The sequence below is a fragment of the Tripterygium wilfordii genome, chromosome 12 (genome assembly GCF_013401445.1).
Source record: "Tripterygium wilfordii isolate XIE 37 chromosome 12, ASM1340144v1, whole genome shotgun sequence".
Lineage (NCBI taxonomy): Eukaryota > Viridiplantae > Streptophyta > Magnoliopsida > Celastrales > Celastraceae > Tripterygium > Tripterygium wilfordii.
In genome coordinates this window covers 9,863,004-9,884,017 of record NC_052243.1, presented here as the reverse complement: position 1 = coordinate 9,884,017, position 21,014 = coordinate 9,863,004, and the positions used below count along the sequence as shown (strand labels likewise).

The 21,014-nt window shown below is 39.2% G+C and overlaps 1 long non-coding RNA gene across 1 annotated transcript; it reads right to left on the bottom strand.

Annotated features, from left to right (window-relative positions):
- Window positions 1–15,786: 15,786 nt before the first annotated feature.
- LOC120010725 lies at window positions 15,787–16,734 on the bottom strand. Its single transcript, XR_005470905.1, has 5 exons — window positions 16,523–16,734; window positions 16,361–16,420; window positions 16,233–16,289; window positions 16,075–16,135; window positions 15,787–15,809 (listed from the first exon to the last, which is right to left on the bottom strand). It is a non-coding gene; the product is annotated as an uncharacterized LOC120010725 (long non-coding RNA).
- Window positions 16,735–21,014: the final 4,280 nt, after the last annotated feature.

Below are 21,014 nucleotides of genomic sequence, written 5' to 3'. Positions count from 1 at the left end.
TACAGTTACCTGTATCTGTTGTCACCAAAAAGTGGCCCAAGGTGGTGGTGATGTGCAGGTGTGTCAAGGATTATAGTTTCCTACACTAATGAAATGAAATACACCAAATGTAAATAAGACTTCTATCCAGACAATTGAACGAAATATCTTGGGACCTTAATAGTTCTAGGTTCCCCAACTCCACTGAAATGTGCTTTGTTGAGATTGAAATGAAGAAGATTAACTAGACACCAAGAACAATTTACACAACGATGGTTGACATTGAAACTTGACAAGAAATAAATACAAGAAAATTTGGAATGAACAACATCATATTTGCTCGAAATTGACAAGGATTTGGAAAAGTAATTGAAATGCTAGGAAGCTTAAAAGTGCCTTTTAGCTTGAGTTTTTGTTGTTTGTTTGACTGATTGTTTGTTTGTCTATCTCTGTCTATCTACCAGCTTTTATACTATGTCTTGCACGAAATTCTCCCCCATAAATCATGATCCTACTGCAGTTATCCTTCATTTGTGTCATTTCCTATCAGTTGGAAGCCATTATCACCTCTTCATACCAGTTTTTCTCACTTCTCTCATAAGCTGTCACCTGGTCCACCTTGTGGTAACTGTCATAACCTCCTCCACTTTACATGGGCCACTCTCAACACTACTCTTTCTTGGGCAGATATACTCATCAATTGGGCTTCTCTTGTTTAACAATATCGGCTTATGGGCTGTGATTGATGATGGGTCGTATGAGCTGCAGTTTGGGCCTTGTACATGGACTAGGCTTAGCCCATAATATTTTTAGTGCCAACAATTGCCCCCCCATCTTGAATTTCAACTGTTCAAAGTTGGATTCCAAGCTAATTTTTTGGCCATTCTCAACAATCCTTCAAAAATATCAGTTACTATCAAATAAAATCCATTTAAAATTCAAACTCTTCACTTACCTCATTTAATTTGAGCTGCTGCTGCTTCTAAGGCTTCTCCCACTTCCGCACGCCTATTCATTCCTACCGTAGTTTGAGAAAGCTCTCACCTTTTTCTTTTGTATGGCCCGTGGCCATCTAATATTTTTATTCATAATATGCGGCCACTAAGGTCGGCTCATGATTGCTGTTAAATAGCATGCTTTTACATTCTTTATACCATTACAGATTTAGATTCCCAAATGCTTGAGAAATATGGCTTTAAGTATTTGCCATTGATAAATCTCTTATGTGGCTGACCATCTAGGTCTGCCAGCCAATACGCATTGCCTTTGAGAATTCTGTGGACCTTGAAGGGTCCTTCCCAATTTGGAGACCATTTGCCTAGCTCTTTGTCCTTGATTCCTGGTGGTAGAATCACCTTCCACACCATTTGGCCTTCATGGAACACTTTCTTCTTCACTTTCTTGTTATAGGCTTTTGCTATCTTCTTCTTTTGGACTATCATCCTGTTCAAAGCCTCCATCCTGCTTTCATCCAATTGTTCCAGCTCCATGCTCATAGCTTCTGAATATTCTTCAGCAGATAGATTATATCGCTTCATGATCCTTAAAGATGGAACTACCATCTCCATAGGTAGTACTGCATCATTCTCATAAGTGAGAGCAAAAGGGCTAGTTGTAGTGTTTGTTCTCTTGGATATACGGTAGGCCCATAATGTCTCTGGTAGTATCCTGTGCTATGCTATGGGATTATCCTCTATAGTTTTCTGCAAGATAGAAATGATCACCTTATTTGAAGCCTCTGTCTGTCCATTGGCCTGAGCATAGTATGGAGTAGATGTGAGCAATTTGACTTCATAGTCTGTCCATTGGGATATGTTAGATGGTTAATGATATCTCTTCTCCAATCTTTCATCTGATAGTCAAGAGCTAGGCATTCAACTGCCGTGCCTCTTTCTTTGATAGATGGATGAGATCGTCTTTCCACCGTGATGATTTGTTGTATCAAACTTTTTGGAAGTATTAAACCAGAAGCTAGTTGGGTCAATCTGTTGGCCTCATGATTTTGTTCTCGTGGAATGTACTTCAACTCCACCTCCTGGAAGTCATCAAGCAATTGCAGGGTTGTACTGTAGTATGGAGCCAATGTAAAACTAACACATTTGTATTCTCCAACAAGTTGTTTTAGCATCAATTGAGAATCTCCAACCACCAGAATATTTTTGGCTTTTAGTTCATGCAAGATCTCTAAGCCAATGATCAGTGCTTCATATTCTGCCTGGTTGTTAGTACAATCAAAATCCAAAGTAAAAGCTAAGGTGGTTTTTGTACCTCTTGGGGATTGAATGACTACTCCAGCTCCAGCAGCCATCTCTGTGCTAGACCCATCAAATTTTAGTACCCATTCACCTTCATTTTCAAAGATTGGTGTAATTTACGCATCTATCATGCCTTGTAGGGTCTCAGGAATTTCCAGGCATGGGTGGTCAGCAAGGAAATCAGCAAGTGCTTGCCCTTTGACTGCCTGTTGTGGTCTCCATTTGAGGTTCAATTCTGTCAAGGCCAATGACCATCGACATATCATTCCTATCAACAATGACTTGGTCAGCATGTGCTTGGTCAAATCCATCTTTGAGATCACGTACACCTTAGTTTGAAGCAAGTAGTGCCTCAACTTGGTACATGCAAAATATAATGCAAGATAGAGTTTTTCCACCACGGAATACCGCCCTTAGTATCTGTCAACAATCTACTCAGGTAGTAGACTGCTCATTCTCTTCCAACGTCATCATCTTGGGCTAGTAGGCACCCAATGGAATCATCAATAGCTGATATATACAATTTCAATGGTTTGTGCCTGTTGGTGGCATGAGAACTGGAGGTTTGCTTAGGCAGGCCTTGATGGTTTGAAAGGCCTCTTTGTGTGTTGGCTCCCATCTGAATGCATCCTCCTTCTTTTACTTCAATAACTCTGAGAATACCTTGACCTTACCTGCAAGATTGTAATTTACCTGACCAAGAAAGCTTTGGAGCTGTTGTTTGTTCTTCGGTGGTTGAGCTTGGCATATGGCTTTAGCTTTGTTTTGGTCAACCTCCATGCCTCTCTGGTGAACCAAAAACCCCAAGAAGTTTCCAGCTTTAACTCCAAATGCGCATTTCAAAGGATTGAGCTTTAGTTGGTACCGCCTCATCCTTTCAAATGCAAGTTTGAGATCGGCCATATGGTCATTGGCCTTGACTGACTTGACAATGATATCTTCAATATAAACCTCCAGTTTCCTGCCCATTCATAGGTGCCCAATGCTCCTAGACATCTAAATGCCGTTTTTGAAACATCTTCTTCTGCAATCAGCATATCAGCAATTTGCATAACATACACATCTTTAGGTGTAGCAGTGTTTACATCATGAAAATCAACACAGATACGAATTTTGCCATTTTTCTTAACTATCGGTACAATATTGGATAGCCATTCAGCATACCTGGTTGGCTGTATGAAGCCAGCCTTAACCAACTTTTGTATTTCTTCTTTGACACGTAACTCCACTTCTGAAGACATTCTTCTAGATGGTTGCTGGTATGGTTTGTATCCTGGCTTGATAGGCAGTTTGTGTTCTATCACCTTTCTATTCAATCCTGGCATTTCCTGGTAATCCCAAGCAAAACAATCACGAAACTCGTGAAGTAAAGCTATTAGTTTTACCTTGATAGATGGATCCAAGGTAGAACTAATGTAAGTGACTCTAGACTCTTCTTGCCCCCCCAAGTTCACTTCTTCCAAAGGATCTTGGGTTTCAGCCTTTAAATAATCTAATTTGGCTGGTGTTACCTTCAAATTATTTCAGTTCAACTCCTCTTCTTTATTAGTGGCTAAACAACCATCATCTTCTACTATCGTTTCTTTTTCACTAATTTCCTTTGTTACAATTCTGTCAATGGTAGCTTGTACTACAATTTTTTTTATTGCAGTCGCCACTATCTTCTCTTGTTCCTTCGACCACCTCATGGAACTTCTTCAATAATTGGTTCTGACCTCCTCGACCTATAAGGAACAATGGCCGTTGATTGCAATAATTGTCTTGCAATTTCCTGCATCTCTTCCTTTTTGTTTGCGAACTGAATTGGTCCACATTGGGCATGGTAGTAGTGAGCTTCCACCTGATCTGATGTGGTCTTGAATGGCTGGTTGTCTGGCCGAATGATTTCTACATCATTTCCTCTCCAGCACACCAAGAGTTGATGTAGTGAAGATGGAATGCACCAATTGGAATGAATCTAATCTCTTCCTAGTAGAGCTTGATATTTTGCTTGATTGTCAATGACAAAGAAAGCTGTCATGGAAGATTTTTGCCCGACAGTCAACTCCACTAGCAGTATACCAACTGCCTTAGTAACTTCTCTTGTAAAACTTGCCATAGTCAAGTCAGTTGGAATTAAATCATATTCTTTCTTACCCAGCAGCCTGAGAGCTGATCGTGGAATGGTATTGACTGCAGAACCGTCGTCCACCAAGACTCTATCCATCGGTTTGCCATTCATATGTGCTCTGACATACAATGACTTGATGTGCTGTGACATTTGGATTGAAGGTTTCTCCAAGATCACCCTTTTGGGGGTCTCTTCATCCACTATTTGCATTGTTACTGAACTGAAAGGTTAATCACCTTTCCCTAGCCGATCAAGCTTTGGCATTTGATTTTCTTTTATGTACTTCTTAGCCTGCCAAGCAGCTGGCAAAACTAAGGTAGTAGTAGAACATTCATATGGTACCTCAATTGCTCCCACCATGAATTCCTTTGCAGGTGGTTGATCTTTTTTCACTTGATGATTATCCTCTTGCTTCTTCTCTTTGTGAATCCATGTCCAGCTTCTACGTTGAATCACTGGAGGTTTGTAGTAACTCCTCATATAGGCAGCATACTGCCTTTGCTTTCTCCTCAACTGAGTTCTGGTTAGAGGTGTTGGAAACTTCTTATGTTTCACCAACTATCATATGTTGGTAATGGTACTGGCTGGTGGTTGCACATAGCGTGGTTTCCATCCCTTCTTCTCCTTGTGGACTTGAGAATTTTGAGAATTATGAGCTTTTGGTTCATATACCTGAGAGTTTTTCTTCAGTTTCCTTTTAAGCTCCAGGTAGTCACGAAGATCTACATCAATTGCATGCATAGTGGTTGCCACTAGAGGAAATGAATCTTCATCTACCAGCATCGACTCCTTATCAAGGAATCGCAAGACACCCTTGTCTATTTTCTCCTGAATCATGTTCTTCAGAGTCCAGTAGTTGTTGGTGGTATGGGACCATAGGTCATGGTATTTACAGTACTCCTTCCCTTTCGTATCCTCCTGAGATGGTATTTTGTGTCCAGCTGGAAATGTAACATTCCTACCATAAAAATAAAAAATCTCCTCCGTTTTGGTCACATCAAAAGTGTAATTGATGTTACTATCCATGGGTTGTTTCTTTGCTGGCTCAGTTGCTTTCGGTTTGGATAATGTGGGACAAAACTACACTTTCTTTTCTGAAGTCACCTCCGCAGCAGCCATCTCCATCTCCTAATAGTAAGTTCCCATAGAAGATTTCTTTCTCCTATTTTATTCTTTCAATAATTCTTCATACTCTGCTACCTTTGTTGCCATCTCATAAAAGTCATAAAATTCCATACATTGGAACTTTTTACGTAATTTAATGTCCAATCCTCGCTGGGCCATTTTGACAAATTCTGACTCAGGCAGATAGATGCGGCATCTATTCCTTAGCCTTTTAAAATGAGCAAAATAAACATCGGTGGTTTCTCTTGCCTTCTGCACCAATCTGGATAGGTCAACCACAGACACCTCTGGTTCAGCTCTAAAGAACTGAGTGTGAAATGACCGTTCCATCTCCTACCATGTGTTGATGGAATTTCTTGGTAATGTAGAATACCAAGTAAAAGCAGCTCCTGTCAAAGAGTTTGGAAATAACCTGAGACGAAGGTTGTCAAAGTTATCATAGTTCACCAATTCGCCACATTGCACAGTGAAACGACCAATATGCTCCACGGTGGACAACCCTTCTTCTCCAGAGAATAAAGTGAAATCAGGTACTCTAAATCCTCTTGGATAAGGATTCTCCCTATCCACAACAGCTGGATAGGGTTTGTGATACTCTGGCCGACCAACCTGTCTAAAGCCGTGGCCATATAAATCTTGAACTAACTGTCTGAGAGTCTCCAGATCAACAGGTGGTGTTTGTGGTGGAATAATAGGTTAAACCCTACGAGCAGTACCCACCCCTGCAGCGACGTTGCCTCCTGGTCCAGCAGGTTCAGTGGTTGCATAGATTGGGTTGTTCATAGGATTAGTATTTCCATATGTAACAGACCTGAAATTCTGACCATTACCAGATGGAGAGTGCATTGGAGGAGGAGTGTACTTGCTGTAACCACCATCAACCTGGTAGTTTGTTCCTTTCTGTGATGGGAATTGCCCCCCCGTAGTCATATCTTCAAACTTCCGCTCCAACTTCCGCTCCACCTGTTTCATGGCATCTTCAATTGTTTGGTTAGATCGTACCTCTAGATTTTTGATCGTTTTGACCAAATGTTCAAACAAAATGGCGGCTTCATCAAATAAGCCTGCTGGTCGTTCAATGAGCTCTTGCTTTTCTTTAGTGCTACCATCATTGGCATCCTCTTCCATTTCTACCAGTGGGTTTTCCTCATGCGGATTCTCCCCAGCGATTGGTTCTTTTCCTGACAAGCGAGTGCGCGGTGCCATGGTAGTTTTCAGATGCTTTTTCTCCAGTCCCACCAGGTCCGCCAAAAATGGTTGTTGTCACCAAAAAGTGGCCCAAGGTGGTGATGATTTGCAGTTGTGCCAAGGATTATAGTTTCTTACACTAATGAAATGAAATGCACCAAATGTAAATAAGACTTCTATCTAGACAATTGAACGAACTATCTTTGGACCTCAATAGTTCTAGGTTCCCCAACTCCATTGAAGTGCGCTTTGTTGAGATTGAAATGAAGAAGACTAACTAGACACCAATAACAATTTACACAACGATGGTTGGCATTGAAACTTGACAAGAAATAAATATAAGAAAATTTGGAATGAACAACATCATATTTGCTCGAAATTGACAAGGATTTGGAAAAATAATTGAAATGCTAGGAAGTTCAAAAGTGCCTTTGAGCTTGAGTTTTTGTTGTCGGTTTGACTGATTGTTTGTTTGTCTATCTCTGTCTATCTACCAGCTTTTATACTCTGTCTTGCACGAAATTCTCCCCCATAAACCATGATCCTACTGCAGTTATCCTTCATTTGTGCCATTTCCTGTCAGTTGGAAGTCATTACCACCTCTTCATACTAGTTTTCCTCACTTCTCTCATAAGCTGCCACTTGGTCCAACTTGTGGTAACTGCCATAACCTCCTCCACTTTACATGGGCCACTCTTAGCACTACTCTTTCTTGGGCAGTTATACTCATCAATTGGGCTTCTATTCTTCAACAATATGGGCTGTGATTGATGATGGGCCGTATGAGTTGCAGCTTGGGCCTTGTACATGGACTAGGCTTAGCCCATAATATTTTTTGTGCCAACAATATCTTTTTAAAACACTTGTTCCTGGTTCTCTACTCATTATGTGGATTAATAAAGCAAATGTTAACAACCCATAAAAGATATTCTCCAAATAAATAGACAAAAAAAAGAAAAAGAAAAAATAACTACCCAAAACAAAAGAAAGAGTAACACAAATATAGGGAATGGAACTCAAGGTCAATGTTTTATGAGAACACTAAAAGCTAAATACACCAAGGGGTGAAACTTAAGACAATATAGTTGTAATAGAGAAATTGAAAGAATGAGGTTAGAAGAGTAGGAATGCCAACATGTCTATTTTTTTTTGAGTGATCAACAAATCAGATCTAGATGGAAATACAAAGCTTGATGTAGATTGCAAAAACATTTTGCTGGCAACAAGCCCAATAGTACCGATCTCTACGAATCCTAGTCACCAATTGTCCTGAAATATCCCCCCAAACAAGGCCATTGGGATTGATAATACCAAAACAACCTCCACTTAATGGTGGACACTTGGCAGTCAAGTTGGACCTTTGACATATCTCAGTATATTGCCTACAAGGGCTATCAACAACATGAACAATGAGAGCTTTATGTAGAAGAGTCATACAATAAAGAAAATAGCGAAATTCTTTTTCTCAAATCGGGGGATATACACATCGAATATGTCTTTCCGTTCAACTTTAAAGCCTAAAATAAAAACGAGGCCCAATATGAAGCTCTTTTGGCAAGGTTGAGGCTCGCTATCAAATTAGAAGTCAAAAATAAGGTTGTCCACATCAATTCTAAGCTAGTAATCAAACAGGTTAAAGGAGAGTACAAAGCCAAAGGCCGTAACATGGTGGCGAAAATTTCTGAAGTTGACCTGAAGAGAGTGGTTTGAGAAGAAAATCAAAAAGCGGATGTGTTAGCTCGATTAGCTTTAGCAAACAACACCGAAAAAGCTACCTTAGTAAACCTAGAAGTACTTCAAAAGTCAAGTATTTTGATTAAATCGGTTGCCGAAATACAAACAAAACATACTTGGGTGGACCCAAATATGAGAATACATGTCCGAAGGAAAACTCCCCGAATATAAAAACTAAGCCAAAAATATCCGAGCAAGAGCAGCGATTTATGCTATCATTTAAAAAAGGTTATACAGGAGGTAACTTACACCTCCATAACTCAAATGCCTTGCACCTCGGGAAGCATACTATGCGTTGAGTAAAGTCCATGAAAGAATTTGCAACAGTCACGTAGGAGCAAGAACCTTAGCCAACAAGGTATTGTGCTGCGGCTGTTGTTGGCCCATAATGGAAAAGAATGCCGAGTAACTCATGCATAAATGTGACAAATGCCAAAGACATTATGACTATAATTCAAAACCTTTGTCCTTCCACACAATGGGGATTTGACTTGCTATGACTCTTCCCTCAAGCACCACCTCAACGAAAATTTCTCATCACTACAGTTGATTATTTTACTACGTGGGTAGAAGTCGAGCCACTTACTATCATTACCGACCGTAAAGTCAAACAATTCTTCTGGAAAACAATCATATGCATGTATGGGATTCTTGGGATCTTAATAACCAACAATGGGAGACAATTCATGAACAACGCCATCAAAAAATTATGCGAAGAACTAGGCATCAACCTCTGAGTTGCCATTGTAGCTCATCACAAGCCAACAAATAAGTTTGAAGTGACAAACCGAATCATCCTTCGAGGACTGAAAGCTCGGCTTGACAAAGCTAAAGAACTTTGGGTTGAATGATTGCCACGTGTCTTACGATCCTACAGAACAACTACCCGAACCTCAATAGGAGAAAACTTTTTTTCTCTCACTTTCGAATCCAAAGTTGTTGTCCTGCTCGAGATCGGGGTTCCTCCATCTCAGATCAAAAAGTACAACAAGCTAGAATATATCGAGCTACTTCTCAACAATCTTGACTTATCAGAAGAATCACAAAGAGTAAGAATCAGAACTACTGCCCATAAACAAAGAACTAATCGATACAAAAATAAAAGTGTCTGGAAAAGAAAATTCGCTATTGAAGATTGGGTACTCAGTATGGGCGAAGCTTCCATGAAACACTAAGGAAAACTCAGAGAAATTTGGGAAGTTTCCTACCGAGTAATAAAAGTTTTAGTTGATGGGACTTACAAGATAGAAGATACCGAGAAATTGGAAGAAATGAGGTCATGGAACGCTATAAACCTCTTAGATATTATATTTAAATTTTTTCAAATGCATGTTTGTTCGTTAGACATTAACAAATTATGTGCTATTTCATATGAAACATATTTCATAATTAACTTTTCTTGATTTGAATATTACAACTTATAAATCCTTCTACATTTCAATGGCCAAGCAATCACTAATCTTTCTCGGTTTGAACGATACAACTTATAAATTCTTCTAAGTTACAAGGCAGAGGAATCATTAACTTTTCTCGATTTGAACATTACACTTAGAAATCCTTCTTAGTTGGCCGAGGAATCATTAACCTTTCTCGGTTTGAACATTACAACTTAGAAATCCTTCTTACAATGGTTGTGCAATCATTAACCTTTCTCTGTTTGATATTACAACTTAGAAATCTTTCTAAGTTACAATGGCCGAGCAATCATTAACATTTCTCGGTTTGAACATTACAACTTAGAAATATTTCTAAGTTACAATGACGATCCTTGTCAATTAATTCTCATATCACTACAAATTAGAAATCCTTCAGAGTTACAAAACCATTAAGCTTTTCTTAGTTAAGCTCTACATCATAGGAAAACTTTTCTAAGTTATGACATCCGAGGAAGGCATGCGTACAAAAGGATAAAAGGAAAACTTCAAAAGGAGCGTGTCTAGCTTCCTTAGCTATTTTGGAGTCTTCATAAGTCTCTGCCTTATGAGTTTCTTCATTGTCCATTCCTGCCAAGGTCGGGCGAAGAAAACTCATCATCTTAGCATCTAGGCTTGCTTGATCAGTACTCTCCTCTCCTATTACAAGGAAAATCGGATGCCAAAGAAGCCTTCTTATCGAATTATAAGCCCATATTCATAAGAATTCTTAAACTCTTTCACCCCGACCTTCAAGCCATCCTAGAACATTTGAGCTTCCACCCCGACTCTTCTCACCATTACCATATTTGTGAGCCACTGAAAAATATTAGCCACTGAAAATTTGCCAAAAGTCTCCATCGAGTTTATGTATGTCTTGATGCTAGCGAAGAACTCGTTTATGTTCTATGGAGGCCTCTTCGAGATGGAGTTTAAGAACCCCTATTAGCAAACTGTTTGGATAAGTACCACGGTTTCCACTAAGGCTTGTAGATTTGAGACATTCTGGCATTCTTTGGTGAATATGGTGAGGAACTTTCAAAGTCCTTATCGTGATTGATGCTTATCAAGCTGTGATATATCTTTCTCGGCTTTCTTGTACGTGTAAAGTGGGTTACAAAGTTCTGGGATAAGTATCCAAAATTGGTGATGTTGTGGTAAGGCAAGTTTAATAATCATGTCCTCGTTTCTCTAGTAAGAGAGGTTGGAAAAGCCTTTCAGTTAGCTACATTGATCACTCCTCAAAACTCCATCATGAATTTGAAACTCATGATGTGATCGATGGGGTCACTTTTCCCATCGTACTTCTCCAAGGTTGGAACCCTGAAGTTGGTAGATATCTTGACATTCTATAACTCGGGAGACTGTGGTGTCAGTGAGCTATCCCAGACTGTACCCAAAAGTACTCGCCCTTGTATATCTACGATCTTCTGGTACTTCATACCTTCTAACGGCTTTCTTATGTCTCTTCCTTATAGTCCTCCAAGATAGGTCTTCTTGGGTGCTCTAGAGTCCCTGGCTCAAGTATTTTGTCTCATATTTTCCAAACTAAAGCGCCTATTCTCATCATCTAAAAGGGGAGCAGGGTTATCTTGTTAAGGTTACTGTGGTGCATTCACCATTGTAGCTAGGGCTTCCACCTATTCCAAGAGCTAGATGAACTACTCTTTAGTGATGGGAGCATTATGCCCCTCTAGGTTGTTCCCTTGTGGGATATTCCCTTGCAGAAACCTTACATTAGTATCTTGCTAGTTTGTTGATATCTAGTTCATACCATTTTCAGTTTGGGAAGTTAGTTGATTCTCATAGACGGTGCCAAACTGATGACGTCCAAAAGTTGTCGATCTTGCTAACATATTAGGTGGTCGAGCTGGCAATACGAATGTGAATTCTCAACTGTGCTTTGGTTACATGTATAGGAAAAAGCGTGAGATATGGGGTCATCGAGGTGAATCCCTAGGCGAAATGTTCCGATTCTTAAGTTAGACGAAGTGCTATTGAAAGAGTTGAGTGTGCCCGATGCTCAAAACACTCTTTTAACAATCAAGAGTTGAGAGTTCAAGATCGTTTAACTGGCACTAAAGGGTTTATATGAGTCCAAGTAATCTAATTTTGGTAAGAATATATCTCTTTCTTCATGATCTTTAGGAGGATTTTTCGGAGAGTGAATCCCAACTTGATTTCATTCCTAATAGGAGTCTGTCTTCCTCAAAATTTTCATTTTCCTATGGTGTTTGGTCAACTAAATTTTTTGAGATGATGTTGCTCGGTCTATTACTGAGACGTCTTCCCTTCTCAAGTGTAGTGTTTGTTGACTCTTTAGGTACCGTTTGCTTGGCTCGGCACCTCGGTCATGGCTTGCTCAACAGCTCAGTAGAAACTTGTTCGGTTCCTCTGTAATATGTTTGCTCGACATCTTTGAGCCACGTGTTGTCATTCTAGTGGATGTTATTTTTTGATATTATCATGTGTAAATATTTAAGTCACAATTCAATTTGAATTTATGATTATCACTTTATATCATGTTGAAAAAGCTGGTCATATATTCCAATGGATCAACCGTTCTATGAAAAGTTGGATACAAAGAGAATTGGAGTGACAGCCCTTATGAAGCATTGTAAACATGTGAAAAAATATGTTCACATGATGAAAAAGATATGTTCATTTATAACATATATGTTTTTAAATGTTTATTTCTAAAATATGGTTTTAAAAAATATGTAAATTTCTATCAGAAGTGATAGGGATCTCAGTCATCCCAGTAGTGGATGTGTCACTCTCTGGTTCAAACACTAGGTTTTGTGGCCCTTACACTTACATCATGTTGGACATAACATAAAAACATAAGGGCCACGTGGCAAAATAGTGCCATTTGAATAAAAGAGCAATGATTGGGTAAAACGGCCAGATCTTTGATGGTCAGGCCTGAACGAACGAAGAATCATAAGCAAAGACAGATTGGCCAATTAACTCCGTAATGGCAGAAAAGCATGTGAGAGAACATGGGACATTTAGGAGTAACTGATTAAAGAAACCTAGTAATGACAGGATGTGGGAAGTGTGTAAGGTAGAGATGAAGCGGTTACTCCACACTACTCCACAATTGATGGGAACATGGGACATGTGGCAATAATACAACTGTAAATATCAGTGTTGACAGTTTTGTAGAACATGTATATAAGCCTAGAGTTTATATTGTATAAGGTCTGATCAATCAAAGACTCAATTGATAATGTAATTTTCCTTTCACAGCTTTTAACATAATTCCTTTTTTTTCCTTTTATTTCCTTACTCGTGTGCTTGTGCCCCTTGGAGGCCAATCTCTTTCTCGTTTTCGTGCCCCTTTTTTGGACTTTGTTCCAAAAGGTTTGTTCCTGCACACATCGTCTAATCTTATTTGTTCACAACACTCAAATTCCGTTGCAAACAAATTGGCACACCCGGTGGGACCATTGGTGTAAGAAGTGAGAGATGCCTCCGAAATCAAGCAACGAAGCTGTTGGTAATGTCAGAGAAACTGAAGAGAGTCGATATGACAACATGCAAGTGCTCAATCCAGGAGTGATACGCTGCCTCCTCAGTGATACAACCAATGATGTGGTTGAATATGTATGTACTTAGAATGTGCACAATGCTGATAGAATTATGCGTAGTAATAATGTGCATTTCAAAGAATTAGCCAAGCATTTAAATACATTAAATGAAGGAGTGGCTAAACTGGTGAATGTGTTCGATAAATTTGCCTAGAATTTACCCGTAGGGGGTATGGGAAGTTATCAACACAAAGGAATAGATGCGCCTATAGGCTCTTTACCATCAGGTATAATAGGGTCTATATTCGAACATTGCCAAACTAGTAACCAGGTTACTGCAGCCCAAAATGCTAGCAACATGGGTCAAAATATAGTAGACCTTATGGCCCCTATGGCTAGAACTGGCTTACTTAGGAATGATCACGACATGAATAATCAGATAGGAGCTAGCCAAAATGCAGTAGAGTAAAATATAAGCAATCAGGGTTTTACTAGCCAGATTGGGCAAGTTGGAGGTAGCCTTGTTGGAGTTGACCAAATCAGCTAAGTTAGAGAAGGGCAAAATATAGCTGGCCAAAATGGAAATAGCCAAAGCACAAATGGTCAGAACATTAGAAATAATAATGGCCAAAGTCACAGCAACTACGGTCAGAATAATAATGGCCAGGGGTTCGACCAGAATAGCTATGGTCAAAATCTCGGTCAGAATAATTATGACCAGGGTCTTGGTCAGAATTACTATGGTCAAGGAATTGGTGAAAATCCCTATGGTCAATGTAATTACGGTCCTAGGATCGATCAAAGGATACCAGAATTTTGGCCGAAATAACTATGGCCTAAATAACAATGGCTAGAGGTATGGTCAAGGGTATGGTCAAGCTAACAATGCCTGAGGTTTTAATGGTGCAAATATTCGTTCAATTAACGTAGGAAATCAAAATCAGAGCATACCAGTAGTACCCGTAGGTATCTCATACCCTCAAGATAATATTAGAGAACAAGTAACCAAAATTCTACAGGAACAGATCGGCCGAGGATTGAGACCCACCCTTAGGCCTTCATATAGGAAACCATATCCTGATTGGATCGGCCAAGCATATCCTTTTCCTAGGGGTTTTAAAATACATGAGTTTACCCTACTATATAATGGATCAAAAGAGGTTTCTACGATAGAATATGTACGACGATTTACATTGCAATGTGGCGAAGTAAATGTTTATTATGAAGTTAGAATGTTTCATAGTTCACTATCAGGGGTTACATTTTCATGGTATATAAATCTGCCTGCGAATTCGGTCCAAAATTGGTCGCAGATGGAACAGTTGTTCCACACACAGTTTTATAGGGCAGAATTAGAAGTCACATTGGCAGATTTAGCTAACCTTAGACAACTGCCAGGAGAATGTGCCGAAGCCTTTTTACAAAGGTTTAGGACAGTTAGATCCAAATGTTTCGTCCCCTTGCCCGTGTCACGACCCAAAATGAGGACACGTGACCGACGCATGACCTTAATGAACCTAGGGCACACTGAGGCCAAGCAAGCCTCTGGACAGGTGGTCTGGCAATAATATAATCAAAGAAACAAAATATACGTGACATGGAAATAACTACAACACCATCCGTCTGGCCCATGGCCTTACATATCATTATATCTTACCTGTAGTTAATAGAGCATCTAGAGATGGTAAAATAATGTTAATACATGAGTCCAAAATAATACATAATCACACCCGCACTATATGTGCTAGGCTCACCAGAATAAGGAGGTTGAAAGTCTATCTGGCTGTAGGCAGACCTGACTCTACTGGATGAACTATATCTGAAAAAAAATATCAGCAACACAGGCGTGTGTCACAAGACTCAATGGATGAATAGTAACTCAATCAATACAGAGGGGGGGGGGTCAAGCATGCTAGAAAAGATACGGGATATCGATAACATTAAACATACGTAACATGATGAATAAACCAGTAGATATCTAGGAGCAGTGATCAGGCGGGAGGACTTCCACATAGAATAAATAGGCATCACCTATAGTGCAGTAATAGGCAGCACAATCAGTACCGAATCAGGCAGCACACTCAGTGCCGAATCATGCTTGGCACCAAGGCTAACGAATACTGTTGTTAGCGCACAATATCTTGACCAAAGTTGCTCCGGGAACAAACATGTGACCAAGAATCGAATAGACTAGTACAGTGTCAGACTGGAAATAAGGAACCATAAAACATGCTTGTCCCATAACATACGAGAGAACGATGCCATCATCATATATCAAGCACGGTTACATAACCAAAAATGTTGGATTCATCAATAAAGTCATATTGGATGCAAATCTGGAAGAAAGTGCAGGGCCATAAAGAAAAGGAATCCAATGTATCGAACAAGTTGTCTATTCACTCACCTGGTATTAGCAACCAAAACACAATCTACTTCCTCCATTACTCACATAATTCACCGGTCAACTAGTCACCTAAACAAAACACAATTTACCTACTTAGAATCTCCCAATGTGTCCCCATTATTAATGACATGTTAAAAAAATCCGACAGCATAATGGCACACCAATGCGAATCCCAAAAATTATATAACACAACCAATTCAAGAAAAATCCAATACTTCAATAATTCCCAATCATGTCAAACTCATATCCACATCTCCAATATCCAAATCCAAAACAATTATTTTTCACAACTCAAAGGCTTATAAGATATGCTGGATCCATAAATCACACTTACCCTTGAAAGCTTTATTACTTTCCTTGCCTCCTTGATGATTTTTTTTAATTCACCGGATTCGCTACAAAAGATTCACATCTGACCTCATTAGGCTCCAATAAATTCCATTTATCATTTTAAATAATAAAATCTCACATTTAGCACCACTTGGTACTTACCCGTGCGTATTTCCACCAAATCTCCAACTTCAACAAAAGTTCCAGTAGCTCATATACCTGGAATAATCTCATATTAGCTCCCACATTAAATCTCAAATTCAAATTTACAATGCTATTAAAGCCCTTACCTTAGTAAACACAAATCTTCAATTTCCTTTCAAGAACATTCTTGAGCATGGCCCTAGTCTCTATTTTTGGTAATCACAACATCACAAGCAAGAGAGATCTCCATTAAAACCATCTACTTCGCCCAGAAATTTAAATCAAACAACCAAAGATCAATGTCTTACCTTAAAGAGTTTCTCAAACCCTCATACTTCAAATCGTCCTTCCAACACTTCATAAGAGTAAACCCAGTTGTAGATACAACAATTATAAGCTTCAAACTATTTTGACCAAGCCGGATTCACTACCCAAGCCACCCATCATCCACTACTCATCTTCTCACTTGTTCAAGAAAAATCTCAAAGAAAATGGTTCTTTGATCTGGCTTACACGGGAAGCCACATCTGATTGTTAGCTAAAAATAAATTTTTTTTTCCAAAAGACCCTTCTACCCTCAGCACTTATCAAAATGTACCACTCCCATATTTATGATTTTGCCATTGTTCTAATAGACTATTTAGGTTCATTTTTCATTTTTTTAAAAATGGGTAATATAGCCCGAGAGAGAATTCGTTCAGATCGTGTAGAGTTGCTTGAACTTTGATTTAAAAAAGAAATTCCAAGATCAAGAATTCCCTGATCTTTTTCAACTTTTACGCGAATGTCATCAGATATGAGCAATTGCTAAGAGAAGAAGAGCAAATGAAAAATTCAAGTAAGGACCCAAATTATGAAATGAATGAGGTAGATATTAAAGATGACTTAGAATATGAGAAGGCTCCGGCCGATGTACGTTTGGCTGAATTAGTGTAAGGAAAGACTTACGTTTATAAAGCTTTAATTAAGAAAGAAGATGTAGACAAAGAAGAAACACCAAAAGAAAAGAAAAATAGAACGTTTTCTTTTGACTTGTCAAAAACTGACGAGATAATCGACCAAATGTACAAAGATAAACATATTAAATTGAGCGACAAAACATAAGCTCCTCAATCCTGAACAAATTCGCGGGAAGCGATATTGCAAATGGCATAATGCATGGTCCCACACTACTAACAGTTGTTTGGTTTTTTGTAATCTCTTACAGAATGTCATTGAGTCTTGACGAATTGCATTCGACAAAGGGAAAATGAAGGTAGACGAAGACCCCTTCTCAAAGACAATTGGGATAAATATGGTCACACCTGATTTGACCAAATTGAGTCTACCGAAGTTCAAGTTAGTACTAGACGAGGAAATGGATGAGAAACGTCCCAACGTTTTGGACAGGATCGAGGCTAAAGGAAAGACCACATATGATCCTGACAAGGTAGAAGATTTGTGCATAAGATGCAGCAACAGCATAAGATTAATTCAGAAGTTGAACGATTAAATGGGACGCAAAGAAGATTATGAAAAAAACAGGCAACCAGTCGATTGGCAGCCAGGGGTGATGCAAGAAGAAATTTTTATGCCAAGGAGGCAACCACCCATGTGGCATCCAAGAAGATATTCACCAATATTTTATGGAGAGCATTCAAACTTCGTGTAGAACGTCAGGACTTTCCGACCTCAATTACATAAGGTTGACATATGGCATTCCTACGGCGCTTATACACGAAAATCAATTCCCTTCGATGAGATGATATGCACTTAACAACGAAGATATCAGAGGAATTATGGCCAAATGATGAGGAAGAAATATGGCTATGTTCGTTCTGAAGTTAGTGGTAGGTTGGATCACTCAGGAACATATAGCGGGATAGACACTGAAACTACTAAAAACACTGCTAAGAATCAAGAAGAAGAGACTGGTATGGAAATAGACATTCCTCAGAAGTCAACCAGCGGAAAGTCTAAGTTCTATAGAAAGAAAGATGATGAAAGCGAAGATATTACCACTCCAATCACAATACATTTCGGGACAATGCCGCCTGTAGTAGCCAACAACTACCTCTTGTCTAGCAAGTTTAAGAAGACAACATCCTCAGATGAAGACAACAATGAGAGCGAACATGAGCAAGAAAGAATCGAGGATGAAGCGGCTGCTTTTGTCATAGATCAGCACACAAAAGAAGATGATGGAATGACTGATGTTGAGGAAGAAATTGATATTGTAGTAGAAGCTTAGAAAAGGAGAATATCCGTAGGTCGATTGTTAAAGGAATTGTACAAGTCAGGGAATCTTGTTGTAAGACCTTTAAGAGAATTAGGTTATGTGTTCCTCGTTCTGTATGGAACACCCAATGTCACAAGGCGGGTGCCAAGGGCTAGTGCAAGGAAGAATGCAACATCAACTAGCCAGTTAGAGCCTATAGGATGGGGAGAAATCGAAGAAGCCGCTCACCCAGAATCTTTGGATGTTATGGAGATTAGAATGGAAGCAAAAGGCTTGTAGAAGAAGAGGGGAAAATAGAAATTAACGAGGCCAAAAAAGTGGTACTTAGCAAACCACCTAGGAAATTGACCAAACACCTACGCCCTCTTTATGTACGAGCTACGATCAATGAAGTTCCTGTAACTATGGTAATGGTGGATAACGGGGCCGTCATCAATGCCATCCCATATCACATGCTTAAGAAGTTTGCAAAGTCAGAGGTCGACCTAATTTTGACCAAAGTAATGTTAACCAGCTTTAATGGGGGAGCTTCATCGGCCAAAGGGGTAGTGCCGTTGGATATTACTATTGGGAGTGCAACTAGGATGACCATTTGCTTCATCATTGATGGACCAACCAACTGTAATATATTATTGGGAAGAGATTGGATACATTGCATAGATGTATTCCATCATTATTGTATCATTGCCTGATTTTTTGGAGCCAGAAGGACGAAGCTGAAGTGGTTCAAGCAGACAACAAACCCTTTACTGCTGAAGCAAACTTGGCCGAATATCACATGTATAAAGGAAACTATGGGCCTATTAGATTGACCTAAGATGGGGAAAATTTTATAGTAACAACTGTAAATGAAGATTACTCAGTGGAACAATTGACTGATTTACTCAATTCAATGAGGCCAAGTTTAGTGGCCTTTGAAAGGCCAACCAATGGCTCACAGACTGAAAATATTTTTTAATGATAAGCAACCTAACAGCAAAACAGGCCTCAATAATGGTCACTAAAGCCAGACTAATGGCTTATCACCAGGAATGTGAAGGGAAATACGAGCTGCACAAGAAAAGAAGCTTGCAATGCAAGATTTCAAAGCCAGGCTCATGGCCCATCAAATGGGAGGCCATCTCGCAAACTTATGTGAAATAGATTGCTTGAAGGAAAGAAGTGTTATGGATGAGATAAATTTGGCGGGTACCATGGATGAGGCAGAGAAACAAGGATTCGCGAAAGCCCAAGACCGCTGATGGAAGTGGAGCTTGGACAAGGAGGAGAACATCGGCCAACTTTCGTTAGCAAGCTACTCTGTACAGAGGTCAAATATTATTGCTTTACTTAAAGAGTATATTGATTGTTTTGCTTGGGAATATGATGAAATGCCCAGGTTAGACAGACAATTGGTAGAGCATAAGTTATCAACCAGGCCGAATTTCAAAACCTTACAAACAACCTTCTAGAAGATTTGCCCCTAACGTAATCCCAAAAATAAAGAAAGAAATTGAACGATTATTAAAGGCCAAATTTATTAGAACTACAAGATATGTAGAATAGCTGTCTAATATTGTGCCTGTGATGAAAAAGAATGGGAAATTAAGAGTATGCATAGACTTCAAAAATCTTAATTTGGCCACACCCAAAGATGAATATCTTATGCCCACAGTAGATTCTTTAATAGATGCAACTGTAGCATATGAAATTTATTCGTTCATGGATGGATACTCTGGGTATAACCAAATTTTCATTGATGAAAATGATGTGCATAAAACTGCTTTTAGATGCCCACGGTCATTAGGGTGTCTTGAATGGGTAGTTATGCCATTTGGTTTAAAAAATACTGGTGCCACATACCAAATGGCCATGAACCTAATTTAAGCTTTGAGGCCAAGGAAGAGCCAGATTGGTAATTTCATTAGGCTTGGAGGCCTTGGATTTGGGCTTTGGGGAGGTTGATTTAGGGCTTCCCATTGACCTAATGGAGGTGGTCTTCTTGTTGAGTGTCGTCGATTGGAGGTTTCTTCTGTTGGAGGTGGTCGTCGGTCGGAGATGATCAATCACAGAAAGAGGCAATGGCAGTGGGAACGAGAGAGAAGTGAACACGTGAGAGAAGTGAACGAGAATATGGAGAGAGAAGGAAATTGTGTCAACCGTACGATTCATCTAACGGTCATTAATTGATACCGTAAATTAATACCACAATTTGATACCGCATAAGAGAACCGTTGTGTATATATATATATATATAATTTATATTTCATTTCAATATAACATCCACAAGATTAAACATAAAATAATGTTGGTCGATGTTGACCAAGGATTTGCGATCTTCGTCTTCTTCGATCTCAAAGAGATGATAAGGCAGGTAGGCACGATAAGGCAGGTAGGGTCTGCGTTTCAATTTTATTCGGTCTCTGTTTGGATTAAAATATAAGGCAGATTTAAAAAAATAAAATAACGACAAAAAAGTGTCCATAACGTGTCGCACAATTAAAAATAAAATAAAATAATCGGACTCAAATTAACGTATCCTACACGTGTGGTCACGTGTCGAACATTGACACTGTCCAAAACAGAGTGTCTGTGCTTCTTAG